This window comes from Panicum virgatum, chromosome 1K, assembly GCF_016808335.1.
Source record: "Panicum virgatum strain AP13 chromosome 1K, P.virgatum_v5, whole genome shotgun sequence".
NCBI classification, from domain to species: domain Eukaryota; kingdom Viridiplantae; phylum Streptophyta; class Magnoliopsida; order Poales; family Poaceae; genus Panicum; species Panicum virgatum.
This window is the reverse complement of record NC_053136.1, coordinates 26604707-26629130: the sequence shown is the minus strand read 5'-3', so window position 1 is coordinate 26629130 and position 24424 is coordinate 26604707. Positions and strand designations below refer to the sequence as shown.

Below are 24424 nucleotides of genomic sequence, written 5' to 3'. Positions count from 1 at the left end.
ACACGTCGTGTGAAGAAGACAGAAGAGATGACTTTCTATATCTAGAATCTATGCCTAGAAGAAGCGATTACATCGCCGTTATACTTCAAGCTAAAGGTATCGACCGGCTTATACAAGCCGATAGCTCCTAATGATGCTCTATCCGATATCCGAACGTGGAGGATTACTAAAAGGCTCGAACAGGGCTGTCACCACCTGCCGGCTACCTCTACAAACCGTGGGACTATCAGACAACTGAGTGGTATAGTCCAGCCTAGACACTACGTCCACGCCTTTCCCTACTAACCTTAGCCCTGGCCAAGACTACCCTTTTCTATCCGGGGTCTTAAGCTAAGATCAAATGCTACTCACTAGCATACACATCAACTAATATAAGGCAGAGATGATAACTTGCGATCTAAACTCTAATTCCAGATAAACAAACAAAAAAAGTCTCGAACACTTACAACCGAATAAGCATCCGTCGAGGTACAAGCGGAGAAGAGTGCCGACAAACCCGGCACTTCCCCCGACTCCTCCTCACTCTCCTCCTCTTCTTCTACACCTCCTAGTCTACCTAAGCATCTACGATGAAGGCCTCACGCTCCAAGGGAGGAAGGGTGAGTTGAGAGGGTGAGATGTGTGTGTCATTCCTTACCCCCTCCCCTTGTATTTATAGGAGGGAGCTAGGGGTCTTGCATCGCCGAGCTGCAGCTACTACTCCTTAAACTGACGTCCTCCACCAATGAGGAAGTGCCATGTCGAAGCTTGAGGTGGTGGGGCCCACTGGGCCGTCGGCCGAACAAGGGGTCGGCCGACCTGGCCCAGCTGCCAACCGCCTTCAGCCTTCGTCCAGTGGTTGACACGTGGGTCCCTCGGTCTTTAGCACGTGGTATTGCCTCTGGTAAGTCGGTGTAGCTACTGCATGTGGGCCCATGGATCCTCGCACTTGTGTCTGATTGGTTGAGAGGAGTTTGCCTCGGATTGCTGATGTGGCATTGCGCATGGGCTGGTTCTCCTCATCTTGTGTGGCTGCCATATGGGCCCTTTTGGCCCTTGGGCTCTCCCATGAGTGATTAGACATTTGTACCTTGGATCATTCTTGCTAGTTTTCTGCCTTTTTAGCCCAAATTCACCTGCACATATTCTCAGACCAGCATCTGTGGAATTCGTCAAATAATCATCCTATGCTAACATCTATTCCTTCTGATGCTCGACTTTTGCACGATAGTTGACGTTCAAAATCGGTCGTTAGCGACCGTCAACAGGCTTGCCTTCTTGGGCTGAGTTAGAACAGTCAGCAGTTGAACTCTGGTTCAGATCTTCAGTAGTTTCAGCGTGGTTCACCTGGTCTTCAGGATACCCTCCTTCAGTGTTCTCCAACACCAACTCGTATGTCTCGCCAGCTAAACTAGTCGTATCTATATGAAATGCAGATGTATGAGTTGTGTTGAAGATGAAAGTTCATTATTTACTTTACTATAAAATTGTAAACCACAAAACATAGTTTGTTTGTGCTGCAAGTTAAAGTACATTTTACTAGGCAATCATTTATAGAGTATTAAACATCTTTACTTAACTCTGTAAGCAAGTTGGATTGGTACATTTGTGCTTTCTGCTATTTTCCACAAAGTAACTGAGTTAACTTGCTAAAATTACTAGGAAACATATTTTTGAGGCTGCAGAGTTCATGGTTTCATTAAAACTCATAGCAACAGTTTTCAGTTAAAACTTGTACAGTTAAACATGAGGAACAAAATAAACAGCCTCTATCCTTTCAAGATGCATGTAATAGAGCGAAGTATGCAAGTACAGGTGCTAAAACATTTGCTGCATGTTTCAGATTTGACAACAACTTATTAAAAAGTTTCAGGAACAAATGCAGATCAACAAGTAGCCATCAACTCTAGTGTAGAACATGATTTGATAAAACATTCAGTTTTAGTTTCGTTTCGACTTCAGAAACAAACATGCAAGAATTAATTCAGTTTAACTTAAGAAACTACCATGCATCATTTAGTTTCAAGTCATATGTAGAACTATTAAAACATGCATGACTCATCTAGCTCAAGTTTTAAACTTAGATAGAAATGAACAGAACTGAACATGCATGTGTGAACAAGTTACAGAACTCTTTCCCAAGATTTCAAAACACTTTAGTTTGCATTCTCCTTAGATTTACTGCATATTTGGCAAGTTCACAACCTAAGATCCAAAAGTCAAGTTCAGGCTTATACATCAAGCTCAGGAAAACATTCATTCTAGAAATTGGTACTGGGTCGGGTCGGGTCTGGAACAAAAGACAAGAGAGAAGAACATGGCTGAGTTCCAGCAAGCATTGCTACAGGCTGAGTATTTCAGGGTATTGTATCCACTGAGGAACGTGAGTATACTACCTAAGGGCTCAGGCTCATCCAAGGACACACACACACACAGGTCTAGGTGGGATAGGATAGAGTGGACTTCCTAAGATTTAGAATCTATGTTTAAAGGAAAAGATACTTCGTCGTTATACTTCGAGCTACCGGTTTCGACTGGCTTATACAAGCCAATAGATCCAGTAATAATGCTCTATCCAATATCCGGACGTGGAGGGTTACTAGGGCTCGGACAGGGCTCTCACCACCTGCTGGCTACCTCAACGAACTGTGGGATTATCAGACAACTGAGTGGTAAAGTCTAGCCTAGACACCATGTCTACGCTATTCCGTACTAATCCTAACCCTGGCCAAGATTATCCTTCTCGATCTAGAGTCTTAAGCTAGGATCAAATGCTACTCTAAGCATACACTCAATTTATATAAGGCAGAAGAAATAACTTGCAACGAAATTCTAATTCTAAATAAGAAAGTCTCGAACACTTATAACTGAATAAGCATCCGTCGAGGTACAAGTGGAGAAGAGTGCCGACAAACCCGGACTTCCCCCGACTCCTTCTTACTCTCCTCCTAATCATCTACACCTCCTAGGCTGCCTAAAGCATCTAGGATGAGGACCTCCAAGCTCCAAAGGAAGAGAGGTGAGTTGTGTTGTGTGTGGTGTGTGTTTCGTTTCTTCACCCCCCCATTGTATTTATAGGAGGGAGCCACGGCCAACAGGGGTGTCTTCTGCACCTCTTCCTCCAAGAACCGACTTAAGCATCCAATGATGAGCCTCTTGTAACATCCCGAAAATCCACAAAATAAATCACGCGCTATTTTATTTTCAATATTATTTTTCATCGTTGAGCTCAAGACCCTCATAAAGCCCTAAACCCTAAATTCCGGGAATTTTTCCTGTCCCGAACAACTGATGTCCCATCTCCTTTTTCCTCTCCGCGCGACGCGCTAAGTGCCGCCTGACAACGCGCGCGTGGCCGACCAACCCGCGGTCGCCGCCGCGGATTTCGCTGGCACGCGCACGATCTCTCTTCTCTCTCCCTCTTTCCCTTTTCTTTTATTTTTCCATTTTCCTTTTTCTTTTCCATTTCCTCTTTTCTTTTCTTTTCTCCTCTCTCCTTCCCTCTCCCTCTCCCCCTTCTGCTCTGTCCCGCTCCTCGCGGCCACGCTCGCTCGCCCCCTGACCCGCACCCCGCCGTGCCAAGCACCGGCCGCCTCCCTCCTCCACGCGCGTGCTCTGCCCTGGCCGACCCCACGCGCTCGCCTGCTGCCGCTTGCACGCGCCCTGCCCACGTGCTCGCCACTGCTGCACGCGCCCGGCGCGCCGAGCCGCAACGCCGCGAGCCCCACCGTGCCCACGAGCACACCCCTGCCTCGCTGAGCCGCCGTGCCGCTCGCCGCCTCGACGCGCACGCGCACGCGTGGCCGCGCCGCTCGCCGGCCGCCCCGGTCCCGCTCGCCACTGCTCCCGACCCCGCCCACATGCGCATGCCGCGCGCCGCCCGTCGCCAGCAACAGCGCCGCCCTGTGCTCGCCACTGCCACCACCCGCTGCTGCCGCTCGCGTCCCATCACCCCTGCGCCGCCTCGCCGCCCGTGCGCCGCTCTGCGACGAGTGAACGCGGCCGAACGCTATTAAGGCTTGCCGCGCCGCTCACCGGCCGCCACCACCTACTCCTCCCCTCTCCCGCCTCGCCACTGCCTCATTTCGCCTATAAAAGGGTCCACCCGCGTCGCCCTTCGCCACCACGAACCTTACCGCCGCCACTAACTCCCTCACCAGCTCCCCAGCGCCGCCACCCAGAGCCATAGCCGCCGCCCCTCGCCAGCCACCGCGGAGCCGCCTCCTTGCACCGTCTCTGCTTGAGGTTAGGAGGGGAATAGGACCTCCTCACCTCCCTCTCCCTTTCTCCCCTAACCCCGGCCGCCCGCCACCATGGCCGCGCCTCCACAGGCCACCTCCGCCCAAATTAAGTGGGGGAATCGACCCACCGCGACTCCCTCTCCCTTTTCCCTCACCCCTTGACCGCCATCGAGCCCAGGGCCGCCGGCCAGGCCGTCGTCGGCGAGCCGCCTCCCCCTCCCCTGTTTTGGTCGCGAGGGAGAAGGAGAGGGGCAATTTGCCCATAACCCCCTGGCCCTTCTCCTAATTGCTTAAGATCCCTCCCACCTTTTAACATTTTTGCAAATTAAACCCTTCCTTTAATATATTTCGAAATAAACCATCCTCTCATATAAACACATTTATAAATAAACCCCTGACCTTTTCCAAATTGACCTAGAAAAATTCTAAAATACAAACCAAGCCCCTGCCTTCTCAAATATAATTACAAACAAGTCCTTGGATCCTTATTTGACCCCTAAACCTTCCTGTAACCTATCAGTTCATGCGCCAAACGACCTCGGATCGACCTAAAACTTCATCACGCCTCTCATAACATAGTTTTGAACGTGCCATTAGGAAACCACCCAAAAATATTACTCCGAACCCCATATCTTAACTGTTTCCGATTCGAGCTCAATGATAAAACTTTTATTTCTTTTTCTTGATTGTGTGCTTGCTTGTATGCGTCGTAGACCACGGTGAGAACGAAGGAGAGCCCATTGACGAGCAGTACTGCGAGCAGGTGAACGAGGACCAGTTCTGCGACCCCGAGCTCGAAGGACAGCACTTTGACCAGGACCTCCCGGAAGGCTTTGAAGACAGCAAGTTCAATCCCATCCTTTGATGCATGCTTTTGTCCTAGTTTTTATAAATACAACCTATTGGCCCGTTTTACAAAATTGCATATGTTTTGCCTGCTGAAAACATGGTTGGATAGCCACCCCTTGATTTGTTATAACCATTCCTTGATCACCTAGATTAATGTCTGAATGTGTTTTGTTTGGACGTTAATCGCTGCTAGAACGCTTAGGATCTTATACACAATACAACTTGTTTTTATAAAGAAAAGGTGTGTGTGTGTGTGGGAGGGGATAAAAGTGGGATTTTCGAAAGATGAGTTTAGACGGGATGGATGGCATTTCTATGTGATTTGCCGATGGTGTGCTCGTGCCTGTGTGGCAGAGCAAGGAAGGGAGATATCCATCTTGTCACCACTAAGGACCAAGTTGGTGTGTCATCTCACCTAACTCCACTATCGTGCAAACCACTCGACCGTTGTATGGGCAACGGCTTAGCATAAACCCCACTAGTTAGTCTGATAGCCATCAGGAGAGCTGAGAGCAACGGGTGATCAAGGAGAAGGGATTAGCTCTGTGTGACTTATGCCCCGGTTACAACCTCTGTGATAGGTCAATGACCCCTTGGTGCATCCCGTGATGGCTAGTCAGGTCTAGCTAAGGTGGGTAATGGCTTTGTTGGGATCTGCACCGACACTAAGGTGATCGAGTTGCGGTACCCCGCTTGTGGGTAAAGTTGCACACCTCTGCAGAGTTAAGAATCTATTCGAATAGCCGTGCCCACGGTACTGGGCGAGTTACGGTGTGGTCACATAACTAGTGTTTATTGTGGGATGGGCTGGCGTGAGTTGTTTTGGAAATGTGTCTGGCAGTTGTGTCGTGTGCTACGGCGGATGAGGAGTCCGGTAGCAGCTTAAAACTTGGATCTTGTGTGGATCAACCCCTCGTGTTACTCAGTACAAGAAACTGGTTTTGGAAAATGCTTTCTTTCAAATGAACCCCTGCATAAAATATTGCTTTCCGCAAATCAAACCCTAGCCTTATCCTTGATTTACCCTGTGTATTATATTCTATTTATACCCCCCTTCCGTGGGTGTGGTTGGACTTGCTGAGTACGTTTGTACTCACCCCATTCTTAATTTTTACAGAGGAAGACCCTGACTTCGTTCCAGAGGACGTTGAGTAGGGTACCGTCCTGCACCCAGCCTTGCCTGTGAATTAGGGTCACCCGCAGGAGATACCGCATGGCGCAAGACTCTGATGACCCCCTTTTTGTATTTAATATCGTTGTGTGGGTGTGGGTTGTAATTCTTGCGATAGTGGCGCTTATCTGCTCACTACCGCGTAGAGTTGTACGGTAATGAACCATCTGGTGTAATAAATGTGTCATCAGCCTCCTGGGACTGATGTTTGTATCACATTTAAGTCTTCTCTTATGAGGGGACGCTTCACCTCCACATGGAAGATTTGAGGTGGTGGGGCCCATTGGGCCGTTGGCTGACTAGGGTGGTCGGCCGGCCACCTAGTGGGGCCAACCGACCTCTATCTTCTTCTGTTGGGCTGAACTCTGGGCCCACATGTCATTTGCACGAGGTATGGCTTCTGTTATGTCGGTTTCTTGCTCTGGTGGGCTATCCAATCTATGTTATGACACATGTCGCGCTCTGATTCCCTGGAACGTCGTGTCTTGGATCATGCCAAACCGTTATGCTGCAAAATTAGCTTAAAATCACCTGCACACATTCTCAAGTATCATCTGTGGAATTCGTTAGTAAATAAGTCTATCCTAGCATTTATTCCACATTATGATTCAATTTTGTGCAGGAGTTTACGGTCAAATAGGGTCGTTAGTGACCGTCAACAATACTCCTCACACATATGTGACTCAATCTACCAGGTTGCCTCATGCTCAGTTTTGTTAGTCCATAGCACCTTTACATACTTGAATGTTTTGCGTCTAAGGACTCTCTCTAATGTTTCCAGAATCCTAACGAATAAGACTGAAATGACAAATCTTGCTCAATGGTAACCGGCTTCACAGTAATATGATCTTCTGGGTCCCTTAGATATTTTCTCAACATTGAGACATGGGATACATCGTGAACCCCTCTCATCGACTCAGGCAACTCCAATTGATAACCCAATTTGTCCACACGCTCTTTGATCACGAAAGGACCAATAAACCTTGGACTAAGCTTTTCCTTAGTATTGAATCTTAGAACACCTTTGGTAGGCCTCACCCTAAGAAGTACCTCATCGCCTTCTCCAAATTCCAGGTCTCGTCTTCTCACATCAGCGTAACTCTTTTGTCTACTTTGAACTACTAACATGTGTTCTCGAATTTCAGCAACCCGCTCAGTGGTTTGCTGAACCCAATCCGGCTCCAAAATAGCCTTCTCACTCGCTGCATCCCAGCAAATTGGTGATCTGCACTTTCTCCCATATAGAGCCTTATATGGAGCACAACAGATAATAGAACGATAGCTGTTCTTATAGGAAAACTCCATGAGTGGTAAATGATCCTCACAATTTCCCTTTCCAAGATAGTACACATGATCTAAGCATATCTTTCAAGGTCTGAATCGTTCGCTCAGACTGTCCATCTGTTTGATGGTGAAAAGCAGTGCTCATCCTCAAGGTAGTGCCAAATGCTTTTTGCAGGGTATCCCACAACTTAGAAACAAATTTGGCATCCCTATCTGAAACAATGGTGCGAGGTACACCATGTAATCGCACTACATCCCGCATGTAGATAGGTGCCAAATCAGTGGGTCTACTTGTGGACCGAATAGGAATGAAATGGACCACCTTACTCAGTTGATCAACAAAAACCCATATAGTGTCTCGTCCTCTTGGAGAACGTGGCAAACCAACCACAAAATCCATAGCAATATCATCCTAAGGCCACATAGGAACCTGTAAGGACTGCAATTTTTCCGCAGGACTCTTATGCTTAGCCTTCACCCGCTGGCAAATACCACACGAAGCCACATACTTGGCCGCATCAATCTTCAATTCTTCACCCTCTTCCAACCAATAAGTTTTCTTCAGACCATGATACATTTTATTCTCACCAGGGTGGACGGTGTATCGAGTACGATGTGCCTCTCTGAGAATATCTTCTTTAACTTGAGACCTTTGTGGCACACACACCCGACCACAAAATCGAACAGCGCCAGAAGCATCCAAGGTGAAGTCCCCAACCTTCCCCTCATGAATATGTTTCCTCACATCTATTAATAATCGGTCCTAGTGTTGTGCCTCCAACACACACCCTGGTACAGCTGACGATAGAATTAATTGTGTCTCAGCTTCTGCCACTCCAGCAAAGCAGTAGGAGATACCCATCCACTCAAAATCAGCTACTAATGCATTCATGGTTGGAGGAGAAGCCTTACGACTCAAGACATCAGCCACCACATTTGCTTTGCCTGGCATGTACTGAATATTCAGATCATAATCTTTGATCAACTCCAACTACCTCCTTTGCCACAAATTCAGATCCTTCTGAGTGAAAATGTACTTCAAACTCTTATGATCAGTGAAAATGTCACATGACTCCCCATATAAATAGTGCCTCCAAATCTTAAGTGCAAAAACAACTGCAACAAGCTCTATATCATGAGTGGGGTAGTTTTGTTCATGTGTTTTCAATTTCCTTGATGCATAGGCAATTACCTTTCCATCTTGCATAAGGACGCAACCAAGTCCTACGCGAGAAGCATCTGAATAAACAATGAAACATTTGCCGGGCTCAGGGAGGATAAGAAAAGGAGCAGTCACCAACTTTTCCTTCAATATTTGAAAGCAATGTTCACACTCTTGAGTCCACACGAATATAATGTTCTTCTGAGTAAGCTTTGTCATAGGCTTAGCAATGATAGAGAAATCCTTTACAAAGCGTCGGTAATAACCTGCCATACCCAAGAAACTCTTGACTTCTTTGACACTTGTTGGTCTTTCCCATTCCACTATAGTAGAAACTTTGCCAGGATCAATAGAGATGCCATGTTTATTAATCACATGGCCTAGAAAACCAACTTCTGAAAGCCAAAACTCACACTTCTTGAATTTAGCATAGAATTTATGACTCCTTAGAGTCTCAAGAACTCTCCACAAATGGATCTCATGCTCCATTTCAATTGTGAAGAAGATAAGTATATCATCAATAAACACTACAACAAACTCCTCCAATCCCTGAAGCATATTATTCATCATCTCCATGAAGTATGGGGGCGCATTAGTGAGTCCAAAAGACATAACACTGAACTCATAATGGCCATACATGGTGGAAAAGGTTGTCTTCTCAATAATCCTCCTCCTGAATAGGAATCTGATTATACCCAGACTGAAGATCAATCTTGGAAAATACTATAGCCCCCTTCAATCACTCAAGCAACACCTCAATATGGGGCAATGGGTACTTGTTCTCGTTTGTCACAGTATTCAAGCCACGATAGTCAACACACATACGCTAACCACCATCCTTCTTTTTAGTAAATAGCACAGGGGCCCTCCACGGTGACATGCTTCGTCGAATTAATGTCTTCGACAGCAAATCATTCAACTGCTTTCTCAACTCCTCTTGAAAAGGGCGAGACAAATGGTATGGGGCAAAAGCTACAGGACAAGTGCTAGGTATAAGGTCAATACGAAACTCCACTTCACACTTGGGTGGCATTCCTGGTAGCTCATCTGGGAAGAAATCAAGATAGTCTCACACTACTAGAATTTCCTCAATAATCAATGGCTTGGTAAGCATTTTAACCAGGCTCCAAAGAAAGCCTGTCTTCATAGGGCGACGCCCAGGAAAGAGACTCGCCATCACCAGTACGGACTAGGTGGATTAGCTTGAAAGGTTATGGTTTGTCCTGATGGCGCCTCAAGTGTATCAGTCTTCCAAAAACAAGAGATAACAACTCGATAGTGATGTAACCAATCCATGCCCAGAATAACATCAAAAACTGGTAAGGGAATCACCATTAAATAGCCACAAAAGGCATCTCCACCTATAGAAATAGTGCAACCCGGGCACACCACTGAACTAGATATCAAGCCCCCAGGAGAACTAACATGAATTTACTCAGAAATCTGTTGACTAGATATATTGGTCCTTCTCGCAAAATTAAGTGAAATAAACGAAAACATAGCACCCGAATCAAATAAAACATGAGCATCATGTGAACCAACATCAAGAATACCTGAAACCACATCTGGGCGACCGAGATAGAAGCTGTAGGCATGGTGTATACACTAGTAGGTGCTATCGAACTAGAACCTCCCGCCGCATACTGAGGAAGCTGAGCTGTAGGAGCAGGTAACTATAAAGGAGCACGCGGTGTAGGAAGCTGAGGTGGAGGCCAATAGTAACCCGGTGGAGGGTAGTAGTACTGAGGACATGAAGGATATGGAGCTGGGGGACCAGCCATCATCTGAACTATACCACGAGGAGCACCAACTGTAGGAGCCGAACCCCTAGAACTTGCAACTGAGGTGGATCCAGCCGAAGAAGAATCTGAACGTTGCCACTTGATGATACAATTTGAATTTCTCTTGCAAACCATGCTGACATACCCCTCCTTGCCACAAGTGTTACATGTACTAGAAAAACCACATTCTAGGCACGATGTGGCTTTCCACCCTTGAAACAAATCAAAACCTTGTCCTAGAACAGGATGCATGAATGAGGAGTTCCCACCATGTTGCCCTGAAAAAGACTGAGCCCCTGATTGCTTAGACTTGGAAGGCTGCTGAGACAGTTGGTTTTCCTTAGACTTCTTGAAAGAGGGTTACTGCGAGGGCTCTCCTCCCTCCTGGTAAACCCTCTTATGTTCACCACCCGTGTTACTCAAATTCCCATTACGTCTCTGCTGGACCATGGTAAGCTGAAACTGAGTCTCCATACCCCTAGCCTTCTCAACTGGTGTGATATATGTGGTAGGAGGATTTCTTCCCATCACCTCCCTGTACCAGGCATTAAGTACCACGCTCATCACTTGCAACATTAGGCACAAAGCAAACAATGTTGCTAAAATCCCTCTCATACTCATCCACTGTCTTGTCCGCCTGCTGAATGTGGTTCAATGCATCATTCATCTTGTCCCTGAAGGAGTCCGGATAATACTTAGAACTGAACTGCGCCAAGAAAACCTCCCAAACGATAGCACCACGAGTAGGAGTCCATGAATCACACACGACTACCCACCAAATATTGGTCTGGCCCGTCAACTGGTGAGAAATAAACAGGACCATCTCCTCAGTCTACATGCAGCCATGACCTTCTCCATCTTGCACAGCCAATCAATAGCATCAGAAAGTGTTCTTGGGCCATCAAAAGTGTCCAAGTGCATAGACATCCACCTAGTAAATGTCATTGCTTGAACTGGAGCATTTGCACCACCACCGACGAGGGCAGCAGCAGCAACTGAGTGTTCCTCCTCCCCTTCAACCTCTTCATTTTCTTGGTTCACTTGTTCATTGTTAACCTGCAGGTTAACATCGCGTCTACCATGACCACAGCCTCTGCCACGACCTCACCCACGCGCAGCATTACGTGCACTCCTTCGCTGCGGCATAGTTCTAATAGTTTGGAAAAACAATGAGGGTACAAATTAACAACGTGCTAACATAGCTGGAGTAAGCACATAAAGAAAATTAGACAGCAGAAAACAAGATGCAGAATATGCCCATGCAACCCATTGTATTGTGCATAAGTGTGTCAAATTTTAATTGTAGGCCTAATCAAGTTTCACAAATGTTTAGCCTTAAACAATCTAACAACCAAATATAACCTGGCTCTGGGTACCAACTGTAACGCCCCAAGTACCGATATACCTGGAGGTTACGACTAAAGACATTAATTTGCACTATTATTAAAATTCTAGAAAATTTTGGCAGTCTCCTTTGTAAATTCTAACATCCGCGACACACAAGACATAAATATAGCATAGTGAATATAAAGATAGTAAATAGACTTTCTCATCAACCAATACAATCGAATAAATAAATCTCAAGCAACAACCAAACAACCACGTGAGAATCCTCAATATCAAAAAATTATTTAGCCTAGAGATTTGTTTAATGAATGGCAAAAGGTGTGCATGCTCATCATGAAGTGGCTACTCCCATTCCATACAAACTTGATCAGCGAGTACCTAAACCAAATAAACACGAGTGAGTAAAAATACTCAGCAAGCACAATTCGGAACCCGAAAAATGACTGCAAGTACATGAAAAATGGAAATCCAAAATCAATGGAACAACAATGAAATAGTAGTTTCCGTATGAAATGGACATCACCTGAAACTTCTTTAGCATTTACCGGTAAAGCCGAATAAGTGGGGCCAACACTTATTCATAGGAATCTGAACATAAGAATCAAATTGCACAACCGGTGTTTATACAAACCCCCGGCACTTGATCTTGAACATTTGATAGAACCAGAAAATTATGACATGATGCTTAAAGGAATTGACATATGAAATAAAGACATTGAATAAACGTTACCCGAGGGCAGCAAGAAAGCCACAAACATAGTCACACATCAAGAGGTTCGTCATTGCACTTGCCTTAACCTTGCCGAGAATCCGGCGTCACACGCTCGCCACTAGAATTTATCGAACCTATAGAATAAATCACTCTTAGGAATTAGTTCATATCGACCAAAAGCCTATATACCAAAGAAATCCCGAGATAAAAGCCTAAACCGTTAACTCTCAAAATTACTCGCTGTTTGGCCCATAACTTTTGATTCGCTTAACCAAATGCAGTAAATAAATACATCTTGAACATCTATAGAGAATTTCCTACAACTGTCATTACAGCACCCATGGGAAATTCGGCCTCTAAATTGAAAAAAGATAAACAGTTTCTACGCACACATTTTCTAAATGGAACAGCGATACAGTTTTGAAGATATCTCCTAAACCGCTAATCGGAATTGAATGAAACCAGCGCCAGTGGAAAGATATCGACGAAACCTACAACTTTCGTTGTTAGAGCAGGATCAAATTCCCCACCCATTAATGCCAGAAATTCATCAAATAAATCAGCCTAATTGTTTTGACATAACTAAAAACCAATCCTCGGATTGAATCTCTACCCAAAACTTTGTGGGCATGTTTAATAGGGGTCAGCACCGTGGTAACCTCACCAATTTTCAAAATAATGGTTCCCCACCTGCGGCTCCCTCTCCTCTGTTCCCTTCCGTGTGCTGCTACTCCTTTTCTCCCTTGCTTCTTCCCTAGATCCTCCCCCACGTTGGACTGATTAGTTAGCAAGCAAGAGATGAAAGGCTGCGTGCAGCAGAAGAAGGGGAGGCGGCAGTGGACAGGAACGAGGGCTGGGGCAGGGGTGGCGACACTATGGAAAAAACATCGACAGGAGGGCGGCGACAATAAAGGATCAATCCTCCCCTCTTTTTCTTTTGACCAGAAAAACAATACCCGATGGTCCAGCTTCAAAGGTCTGTTAAAAATCCATATGACATCCAAACCAAACAAGCTAGTAGTCAAACCGATTTGTTTCGACGAGCTCTATGTAAGCGCGGTGCCCGATCGTCCATCTGACCAACGATTAAGAAAGTCAAATTTTGGTCAAATCTCTAATCTCCCTCGATTTTGAAAACTAAAAAAAATTTATCTGAGTAATTGGTATATTACAGCATATATGTGGGACCAGAGGGCAAATTCATCTTTTCACAGTTCAGTTAACAGCAGATGGATGGAAAAAGGGATGGAATCGTATTGAAGTTGTAAACCAAAATTTCTATGATACTTAGGAGAATTCATAAAATTTTATGGTCGTAAAGGAATAGGCTAGAGTTTTTGTGGTACTGAGAGAATTGGCTCAATTTCTTTTGCCACCTGTAGCAACACACAGACATATACCTAGTGACATTAAATATCTGAGAATACAAAGGCAATCCATATAGCATTGGGGGGTTAAACGTTGACATAGCAATCAATGCAAGGCGCGCCAATCATCTCTATAAAACTTCTGATGGAACATGTCGCTGTGATACATTACATTAATCAAATTATATATGTTTCACGTTTGCATTAATATATGTTTGCCATCGTGATCAACATTTCCATCTGATGGCTTTATGTTACGTGGAGTAACTAATTAATATAAGTATATTTGCCATCACTTTCACCAGCGAAAATTGCTGGTGGCATGTTAAATATTAACAAAAACAAAAGCAATTCTAGATTCTTGTCTGTATGAGCACCAGAGGTCATCCAAATTCAATTCCTTCAACAATATGAGAACACAACGGCGGATCTCTAGTCGTTCTAGTTGGTAGCATCACGTTAACCACGCTGATAGTATACCAATGAAACCCCAGCTGCTCGAGGTTCACGTGAATGCGGCCTTTTGCAACCAACCCCCCAGTCGGAGAACAAGACTGACATAAGGCACCTACATAAGGCGTGGGAATGGCATGCATTGTGACCCAACTTGTTGAACTTGCAAGCAGATCAGATTCCAAGCACTGCACGTTGCTGGAAAATGACAATCACCTCTGCCGAGTGGACGACGCTGCAGCCTTGGCTGCCGTCCTCCCGTTGGCACCTCTGCCGCCGGTGCTAGGGCATCGCCCGGCAAGCAATTGCTGCTGGTTCGACAGGTCCCTCCTAGTCTTTCATCATGGAGGCAGCAGCCTTCACATGTTTGAATTCGGGCCACCGCTGGCATCGTTTCTAGTGCCACCGCTAATGCTAACAAGCAGCCAAAAGAAATGGAGGACCGTGCGAACAGAGACACCTCAAGTTTTGAGCCATCCATCTGGGGAGATTTCTTCCTCACCGACTCCAGTCCTCTGGCTACGTCCGCTCAACAGGTTTTTGCAATTCGTGATAATTATTGCCTTCAACATTTAAACTTTAAACTATTTCCAAACTAAGCATCGCATGCTAAAAATGTTTATTTTGACAACATTTACAAAACAAGATCAATATTGCATATATTAAGTCTTGGTGGCAATATAATCTGGCGTGGACAAAATATCTGCACACCAAATCAAGCTGTGTTAATGGTAATGTGCAAGCGGGGGATGTCAGCAGGTCATTGACAATCTTCCTCGGTAGTAATTCTCTATAGCTTGTAGTCAGTCAGCCTGCAAAGGGACTGGACCGGAGTGCCCCTGCGCGCGCTCCGCTGCCCCGTTTGCACAAAAACACGGTCAAGAACTGACCCGGCCCTTGTTCTGCTCGGAATAACCCACGGGGCTCCTCGGACCAAAGCTCAATCTCGTGACAATGGGCGGCGACGAGTTGGAAAAGCTCTTGAACGTGGTGGCAGCAAGGAGCGGCGATGCTCAAAGGGTCGATCCAGGGTCTCTAGGGGTCAATAGGCTCACGACCCTGCTGCTCATCTCTGTTTTGGGGTTGGTCCGCTTCGATCCACGCACTGATTCAAGGAGCGGAGCGATTTCATAAGAGGGTCGACCTGAACCCCTTGCAGGTTGAGTATAGTCGGTATATATATAGATCCCTGGTAGTGTCTCTGTAGTGGGTGACTATAGTGTAGTCAGTATATGGTGTACTTCTCTGGTAGTGTCTCTGCAGATAGCTTGACAAGGATTGAGTGGTGGTATTTTCTCACACTAGTTCAACAAGTTAACAGCTAGGAATATTATTTTAACATATATATACCACACTTGAAGTAAAATAAAGTTTAAAATGTATTGATGACAAAGGTCTTGGGATTAAAATGTATATTCCATAACTATATACAAAAATAACATTGCATTGCTCTGCTTATTATCGATGGAGACCCATATCTATAGGGATGCTAGAACACAGAGTGCAACTATTTAAACATGACTTCATTTTTTTCTCAAAAATGCAATAGAGCTGCGCCTCATCATATTATATTTAAAAGGAGGGGTTAAATACCCTTACAACTCACAACCTCCCCCCCCCCCCCACCCCACACACACACAACACTGTTATAACATTTATATCCGTGCCTGCATAACTAGAACGAAGATGACCCAAAACACAACACACACGTACAACTAATCCACAGGGAGTGTGCGGCGGTCAAAAGTGACAGCTGACCAATGACCAGAGTTGATGTTCCTCACCTGCAGCGACCAAGGCACCAGCAATGCTAGGCGTGATGCCATCGAACACACAATGGTTCCGGCTGCAGCTCAAAGCCATCTAAGAGATCCCAACGGTTATATCTGAAATCCAAGTCCAATTTGACAGCGCTTCTTTTTAGTACAGCAGCTAAGAGTCAGGGAGCAACGTCCGCAAACAGTTGCCATGAAGCCACCGGTCTTTCCAGAAGGCGGTATGTTAACCGTTTCCAACTACAGAGGTGATGCACCCCAAGGAAAAAAAAGCGTACCGGATCAGGAAACTATATTAGTAAATAAGCCCAAGGACGACTGGGTTCTGGTTTTTGCAGCCAAATCCACCTCATCCAGAATCTTGAGATTTGAAATGCTGAGACCACCTAATTCAGGGGGGTGACAAGTTTTCTCCCGTGATACTAGACAATGCCCACCTTGTGCTTTTTTTCCGACCATGCCAAAGAAAACTGCGCCAAATTTTGTCAACAGCTTTGATAGCCCATGGCTGGAAATCAATGGCCATTAGGACGTAGACAAACATAGCGGTGACCACGAACTGAACCTGCACTTTCTGACCAGCCCTCATCATTAAGTCCGCTTTCCAAGCTGGTCTGCGATCTTGTCGACGATAGGTTGGACTTGGTCTTTGTGGTTAGCTTTCATAGAGAAAGAAGTAAACCCACGTACCTTCAGGCGAATTCAGCAATGGTGGCATGCAGTAAATCTGCAGGACAACAAGCTCTTGGTCACCACATATTATGCACTACTACATAAATGCTTTGTAGGGGCGGGCAAAACTATATTTGTAGGGGCGGGATACCCGTCCCTACTCTTCGCAGCTAAAAATGCTCTTTGTAGGGGCGGGTCATCTCGTCGCCCGCCCCTACTAACCGATTTAAAAATCAAAATTAAAATAGCAGCGCCGGCCGTCCAGGCTAGCCCTGCCGTCGCTCGCCAGGCCACGCCGGCCGTCTGTCCGTCCGAGCTAGCCCCGCTGCCGCCGCTCGCCAAGCCGCCGCGCTTGCCGTCCGAGCCAACCCCGCCGCGCCAGGCCGTCGCTGCTCGTCTGGCCGCCGCCGCCGCTTGTCCATGGCTTCACGACGAACCTGATTGGACCTGCGAGAGCAATCATCGCTTGCATGGAGGCATGTATTGATGATTCGTGGGTGTCAAGGTGATGTGTGTTGTGTGGCATGGCATGGTAGCGAGCTCGTAGACGATGCCGCTGAAGACGGAGCAGCAGTCGCCGCTTGAAACGCCGCGCCCTGCTCACGTTGCCTGCTCCGCCTCGCGTCAGGCCGCCGCTGCGGCCGCGGCGTGCCCTGTACATGAACAGAAAAATTAAACGAACGAAGACAAGCAAACACCAAACATTCGAACGAAAAATACTATCTCAAAACTCCACCTATTCAAACGAGATTTGATCCATAGATGCAAGGTCACAAGGTCTAATAGATCCATGAAAAAGATCGCAAAACAATCAAGAAACCACTATGAATCGAATGAAAATTCGAGTGTCTCTTCCATGAACGCGATTTGGGGAAAACTCAAAATTCAAGCAGATTCAGGAGAGATTCGAGAGGGGATTGAATCAAAAATACACACAAGAATACGGAGCCCGCGGTGAGTGCTTTCTAGGGGCGGCTGACGTGGTCACCCGCCCCTACAAATGTCAAGTATTTGTAGGGGCGGGTGACCCCATCACCCGTCCCTAAAAATATATTTTTAGAGGCGGACGGATGCTACAGTAACATCGTTTTATTTGTAGGAACGGGTCACAATTTGATCCGCCTCTAGAAAAAAATGTCGTGTTGCTACAAATCATTTTTGTAGTAGTGATAGGCAATGTCAGTAGCAGCCGGTCCGAGGAACATCACCATGTCATCGGACCGTGTTGAGAGCGGTTGTAACAGCCTCGTGGGCTACTTTTTAAATCATAAATCCCAGGACATCCATTACCAAGATGAATAACATTGAAGATAGTGGGTTCATTGCTCATAACTTGAATGATTAATTGTTCGGAGGATGAACTTTTCCTATTAATATTCCACAAGTTCCACCCATTCATGACGTCCTAATATATAAAGCATGGAGTTGATCCTCTCTTGCATTGATCACCACTCTCATATACTTTCATAGTTTTGTAGAAGTAGTGCTTGAAGTTCCCTACTGGATACCGTGATGATCTCCCAAAACATCATATTTTGGAACAAGTGGGATATTCAATTAGGAAGCCATTTGGTGAAATGACCTTTGCCTAAACTTATTGAACCCTTTAGAACAAATGCTATTTATCATCCTCATAGAAGAATTAATCAGGGGGTCCACTAACTATAACGCGGAATGTAATAAGTTTTAATAAGAAAAATAGCAAAAAAATAATTGGAAATGCTATTTTATAATAATTGTTGAAAAGGTATAAGAGTTAATGTCACAGATACGTATGGATGCTAAGGAATAATCTACTACTCGGGAAGCCAAAGGTTTTATACATATTCCTCCCTAATCCTCACGTATCTCCTTCCTTATTATGCAATCACATGGAAGCTGATCCCGGCTTCCATAGGCTTGTATATATAATCCACGCAAGGTTACCTTTAATTTGAAGGTGAGGTGAACGTGGATTCTCTCATGACTGCCCTTACCCTCTCATCCCTTGTTTTTCTAGTCTCCATGTGTTCTGGTCAGAGGGTCTTCCTGTTGGACAATGAAATAGCATCTAAGCCCCTAATTTGATTTGGATAATTTATTATGACAACATGATCATTTCGATTAACATGCTTTTTGCAGCGACAATTTTGAGTTAGGTCACAATTAGGGGCTTTTCAAGCTTTTATTGCCCCATCATTGATTTTCACAATTTTGGTGGAAATGATACTTATATGAAGACTAAGTCTGATTTAAATATCATTTGGTGTTAATAGACAAAGTAGTTTTTGTCTTTGTTTTCCCATTTTCCCATATTATAAAGGGCGCTAATAAGATCAGTAGCTAGCTTAATCTAAAATGAGACCAAAGCATAGGTCTAGTGACAAGTGAAATCTAGGTCTAGGTAGCTCATGTGGATTGGGCAGCTAATTTTCAAGCTATGGGTGGTCAAAAGGGCCTCCTACATAGAGCACCCAACTTACACTTTTTATGCTCGCTTGATTTAAAAAATTAATCCGTACATAGGACAAATTAAGGATTATAAGTTGCTAACATCTTTACTCAACTAGCAACGGATATACTAATTAAACATTTGTGCACATCACATTGGCCACTAAGGGGCCATATATATCAAAATAAGTGGGGCATCATAAATCATCTAACCCATGTGTAGAGTGAAAAACGGCGCTTCTATTTTTTTTTGCACTAGGGATACTTTGAGTTCTTTTTACATAATTTAGATTTAAAGAAGAAGCGCATTAATAATAATGTATGTTATATATGCTCAGTTAAAATACTATTTTTGGCAGATGTCGAAGGCAGCAGAACAAGCAGATAAAGTGAAGGAAGACGTGTCAAAAATAGTAGCAAGTTCAGTTGCTTGGGACCTTCATGATAGACTACAACTCATCGATGACATTAATGCTACATTGACTGAAATTAGGACTGCTAATCTTACGGACTGTGATCTTCAAACGGTTGCTATGTGGTTTTATCTGCTTCGTAAGCACGGACACATAGTTTCACCAGGTAATTAAGATATGCATGTATGGATCGAGAGTGTTCCAAATAAATAACATTATAAATTTTAATTTCTAGCTGCTTTGTACCGCCTCTATTTTTAATTACATGTCGTATTAGGCTTGTCTTAAGTCAAACTTAGCAAACTTTAATCAAACTTTTTGAAAATAATAATAATATTTACATTAACAAATTTGTTTTATTGAATCCACCATGAACTATTTTTTTTTGCGAAACACAATACATAAGAAGACACTCATAAATGCACGCACACTCACTTCTATAAATACATGCACACAATTCAACCACTATGAGCACCTTCGATAGAATGAGCCTGCAGATCCTTGAGATTTACGAAGTTACCACTGGTGCCACGCTATCGACGGGCATGTCGCCTACCACTAAAAGAATATCACCGGTTAAATCCTAAAATAGAGCAGGTTCCACCACAAGGAATCTTATAAGCTGAGCTACGCTCACTACCGGACTCAGCGTATTTGCCATGTGCCGGATGCACATGGCAAAGCCCATAATGCACACGGCAAAAGCTTTGCCGTGTGCCACACACGGCAAACCGCTCACGGCAAACGCCGGCCGGCAAAGCTAGCTTTGCCGTGGGCTTTTTTTCATGCACTCGACAAAGAGTTTGCTGTGTGTTGAACCGACACTCGGCAAATACTTTTAGAAATCATAAAAAAATAAATAATCCATCGTCCCCACTGGCCGGCCACCACTGCCGCCACCAGCCCGCCGCCGGAGCTCCCCACCGCTGCCCGCACCAGCCCTGCTCCCGCGACAGTGCGTCCGCAGTGCAAAGGACGGCAGGGGCCACCTCGCCGCCGTCGCCGACGGAGTGCAGGAGCATAGATCCCGGTTCCCGGCCGCCTGCCGCCGCCCTTGCTCCCGCGACGGCGCAGACGCCGTGCAGGAGGACGGTAGGGGCCACCTCGCCGCCGTTGCCGATGGAGCGCAGGAGCGTCCCTCGCAGCAGCGGCGCCGGCATGCTTGGACCTCCGTAGTGATTATCCTAGTATGAATCAGATGTTCAGAATGAGCACACAGGATACAGAATTGAAAAATGAGAAGGAAGCATATAATTGGAAGAAAACTTCGTACCGCCAAATTAGAAGATAGGGCAAAAAAGCAGTGGTCCTAGGTGGAGTGGCCACTGCTGCGCGTCGGGGTGGGGGTGCCATGGCGGAGGGGCGGCTGATGCGCCGGGGCCGGCGCGTCGGGGTGGCCGGCGGCGTGGGGGCGGGGACGCCGCGTCGGGGTGGAGCCGCCGTGGCGGGGTCGGCGGCGCGGTGGTGAGGAAGTGGCGGTGCGGCGTCGGGGTGGGGTCGTCGGCGGCGCGGTGGCGTCGGGGTGGAGGCAGCGTGGGCCGGCGCATCGTGGGGGCAGCCGGCAGACGGTGTAGGCCAACAGAGTGGGGTGGCCGGCGGTGTGTTGTGTGTGTGTGCTGTGTTGTGTGTGGCCGGGGCTTAAATGGGGGTGAGGGGCTGTTTGCCGAGTGTTTCAGATCGGGCACTCGGCAAACAAGAGTTTGCCGAGTGTCCTAGATCCGGCACTTGGCAAAAGTTTTTTTAAATTTTTCTTTTTTTTCATTATTTCATGCAATTCTACCAAAATTATTCGAATATATTTTCAAATTTGGTCAACGACACTACCAAAATTATTTTCAAATTCTTATTTGATGCTTCAACAAAAAATATTTTATTATTTCATACACTATTAGCTCAATTTTAATTTATATGAACTAATTTTATAATTGCAAAAAAATTAAAAATTACCAAACAGACTTGAAAAATAGCCAAAATTTAGCAAGAACAAATCTATGATGTCTATTGCCTATAAAAAAGTTTGGAAGTCAAACCCCAATTCGATCGTCACTATAACTCGAAATCTTAATGAATCCTTTTCAACTCTATGGATCTTCTTCGGAGGTGCTTTGATTTATAAGCAACATATGTGTGAAATTTTGCGAAAACCTTCCCAATTTTTTTACTATAGTCTCCACGTACAATATCATGATATCATGACAAATATCATGATTTTCAAACTTTATTTGCATTTTATAGAAGTTAAAAACAATTCAGCCGCACGTTCATGGTCATGTTTCGTGAAGAAAGTGGTTGAAATTTCCTTTCATTTCTGGAAAAGACCTCCAATTGGACTCAATAAACATGAATATAATTTTTCAATTAATCATATTCCATTATTCGAAGCACTTGCAATTCATATTTGAATTATCCCCCAAAAATCCTTTTAATAGAATAAATTAACAAAATATAGCAAACAGACCGAGAGATATACCAAATTTTAACATGGAGTACCACGTATGGCATGTAGACAACAGAAAAAGTTTGGAGGGCAGATGAATTTTTTTATTTAGTTTGCCGAGGGTCACAAACGGCACTTGGGAAATTGAAATGTTTGCCGAGTGCAGTAGAAATACACTCGGCAAATAGCTTGTTTGCCGAGTGCCTTATTTCCTGCACTCGGCAAAGAGCTAGTTTGCCGAGTGCCATATGTTTATCGTGTGTATTTAGAGGGGCACACGGCAATCAGCTAGTTTTCCGAGTGCTCGTAAAAATGCTCTTGGCAAAACTTTGGGCACTCAGCAAACTAGCAGTTTCCGGTAGTGGCTCAGTTTGCCATGAAGTATATGCTGATAGTGCATATGTTGGGTAGTGTAGTTGTTGCCATAATATTCTATAGATTTAGTCAAAATTAGTCAAGTTTAACTTAGGACAAATCTAATACAACATGTATAGATTTTGTGGTGACTTTTTTTTCTTTGACACGAAGATTGATTATCATCAATTTCTGCACCAAAAATCAATAAATTTGTGTAGAATTTTGCGTCAGAATAGATGGATGAAATAAATTATATTAATCCATCCTTCTGAATAGTTATAGCAAATCAGAGGACGACTTGGAATTTTTATTTTGATAATTTCCTTTGGTGTTTATATTCATCTGTTACCGATATTTGATATGTAGAAGTGGTTCTTTCTAATAGCTTGTCCACATGAAGTTAGATGTTGGTGTTTCATCACCAGCTAGTAAATTTGGGTCGTGCTCCAGAGAGTGAAAAGAGTCAAGATAGAGAAAAGAGGGCCAACTCCATATATATCTTGGTGGGCTTGGCTACGTTGCGAGAAGAACGGGTGTCACCCCCAGGGTTGACATCCCAGTGAAGAGGTCTTGAATGCTACACGTGTCCTGCTAAAGCCCTCAGTCAGCTACTTCTGCTGCATCCGGGAGCCAAGCCCTGTCGTCCCACTCCGCTTCGCCGCTCGATGTGGCCTCCGTCCACAACTACACAAACCCTAATATGTCCCAGTTGGAAAACACTTGTTGTCCCGGTTTCCCAACCAAGAACGCCAGTCCGGGACAAAAGAAGGGGGGTCCTTTTGTCCTGGGTCTAACAACCGGGACAAAACGTGCTGCCAGTGCCACGTGGCTGGCGCACACTTTTGTCCCGGTTGGTGTCCCTTTTTTTTTCCTGTTTTTCTTTTCTCAATTCTTTTTCTATTTCAATTATACTTTTGCATTTCAATTAAACTTATGTATTAGAATTCAGTGTGTATGATCTCCACTAATATATATAGTTACTTATATAATATTTGTCATAGATAGTTTTCATATATAAATTAATTCACTTATATATATATGTATGCACATATCTATACATGTGAATTCTTTTACATATGAAAATGTCTAGGACCAATATTATATAAATATATATATACACATATATATTATTGGATTGCTTATATATATAATACATACATACTCATAAATAGAAATTTAATACATACACACATATATATTTACATAGGTATATTCGTTCTTAATTACATATATACGCGTATATTATCATATTTGTTGCGATTGTCAATATTAGATAGTCCATCATAGTAGAATTCACCGTTTGGATCGAGGACTTGCTCAACAATAAATCCGGACAATTGTTCTTGAATCGACATAATCTTTTCCTCCGGTACGAGTTTATCGCGCATCTCCTCGACCTATGGAAAAAGGGGATAATTAATTTCGTCTAATTAAAATACGAGTTCAAATATTAACAAGTTTTTTACTTACTTCCTCCTCCCAATCTGTCCAGGCCCTTGGAGGACCTACCAGACCATGGATATTCTCGCATACTATTAGTATGCGCATAAATTAGTGCCTTGTTTCTGCCTCATACACTTTAATAGAGAAGAAATTATCAGGTATTTACATGAATATATAATAAAACTAATGAATCGTGCAACGAATCGTCCAAGGGCGTACCGCAAAATCTGTCTTGATCTTCAATTCCTTGTCAAATTTGCTTGAATGATTTTTAGCGAATTGTTTCCAAATCATGTGCATGATTAGAACAATTATAGTCAAGTAACAAAGTGATTCAAATTATCGGTCATCGACGGAGTAGTGGTAGAATTACTTTTTCATCACGTTAAGAAGATTTTCGTATTGTTCTGGATTTCTCCTCAATGAGTCCATAACCACGAGTAGTCTCTTCTCGGGAATTATGACAATTAGGACCCAGTGTTCACTGCAAGATTATACGGAGGCAGTTCTTGGTAGTTAAGGTTTAAACAATTCGATTATAGAATAGAAAG

At 44.5% G+C, this 24424-nt stretch overlaps 1 long non-coding RNA gene across 1 annotated transcript; it reads right to left on the bottom strand.

Moving 5' to 3' along the window:
- Positions 1-19998: 19998 nt before the first annotated feature.
- On the bottom strand, positions 19999-21081 carry LOC120700281. The gene is made up of 2 exons (XR_005685862.1): positions 20910-21081; positions 19999-20820 (listed from the first exon to the last, which is right to left on the bottom strand). It is a non-coding gene; the product is annotated as an uncharacterized LOC120700281 (long non-coding RNA).
- Positions 21082-24424: the final 3343 nt, after the last annotated feature.